Raw genomic sequence first — 1,058 nt, 5'->3', positions numbered from 1 at the left:
AGCTGGCTGCTGTCAGCTCGCAGGCTCTGCGCAAACCCCAGCAATGCGAGCAGAAGGGTCGCCTCCCCACACTGGCCTCTGCCCCGGCCCAGGGCAGGCTGGTGGTTCCCGTCCCCACGGCCCGTCTGCGTGTGCACAGAGCCCTGACGCACAGATGCGGGGCGAGTCACACGCTGTCACACGGCCTCTGCGTGCACTTGAATGTACAGAATTCTACATGCGTGCACTGCTTATAGGTCTCTACTCATATTTTGTTGGTTCTTCCTTTTAAGTTTACTTGCACATGCATTCTACGTGCCCTCATTATTGTAAAAATTTTTAAAAGGGAAAATACAGCCACTTAACACGGTTCTTCCCCCTACCGACCAGGAACACAGCCTTCCCGCCTCCCCCCGAGGTCCCGCAGCGCCTGCTCTGAAGGCTGCTCGGCATCCTGCTGTGTGGCTGGTCTCATTTCCCACTCAGCCGCGTGGCTGCCGGCCCTTCCACGTCACGCCTCTGCGGGAGGAGTGCGCCGTGACGGAGCACGGGGTCCCTGTGGAGGGCTCGGGCGTGCGTTCTCGTATACATCCCTGGCTCACGGGCAAGGCGCTGACCAGGGGAGGGACCCAGAGGCCGACTTGCTCATCCACCTCATTCAATAAACTCAGCCTCGGCCCTGGCCGGTATGGCTCAATGGATTGAGCGTCGGCCTGTGGACGGAAGGGTTCTGGTTCGATTCCGGTCAAGGGCACAGGCCCGGGTTGCAGGCTCGATCCCCAGGAGAGGTCGTGTAGGAGGCAGCCGATCCATGATTCTCTCTCACCATGGATGTTTCTCTCTCTCCCTCTTGCTTTCTCTCTGAAATCAATAAAAAATATATTAAAAAAACCCAAACAACTCAGCCTTGGCTGTTTCACCACACGATTTTGCATGTACAGACTTAGAAACGAGCTCTCCGTGCTAGTCCTAGAAGCAGTCGGCCAGAGCAGCAGGGCTGAGAGCCACCGCCTGCCCGACTCGGGATGCCACAGGCGAGGCGAACACACACACAGAAACCAGAAGTGCAGGGGGGTCAC

The 1,058-nt window shown here is 57.9% G+C and overlaps 1 protein-coding gene across 1 annotated transcript in view; it reads right to left on the bottom strand.

Moving 5' to 3' along the window:
• Positions 1–1,058, bottom strand: part of RPTOR (regulatory associated protein of MTOR, complex 1) — a 78,286-nt gene that overhangs the window by 35,528 nt on the left and 41,700 nt on the right. The gene's annotated exons all lie outside the window — the stretch shown is intronic.

Source organism: Myotis brandtii, unplaced genomic scaffold, assembly GCF_000412655.1.
Source record: "Myotis brandtii unplaced genomic scaffold, ASM41265v1 scaffold632, whole genome shotgun sequence".
Taxonomy (NCBI): Eukaryota; Metazoa; Chordata; class Mammalia; order Chiroptera; family Vespertilionidae; genus Myotis; species Myotis brandtii.
Note: the sequence above shows the minus strand (reverse complement) of the source record. Positions and strands in the feature narration are given on the sequence as shown.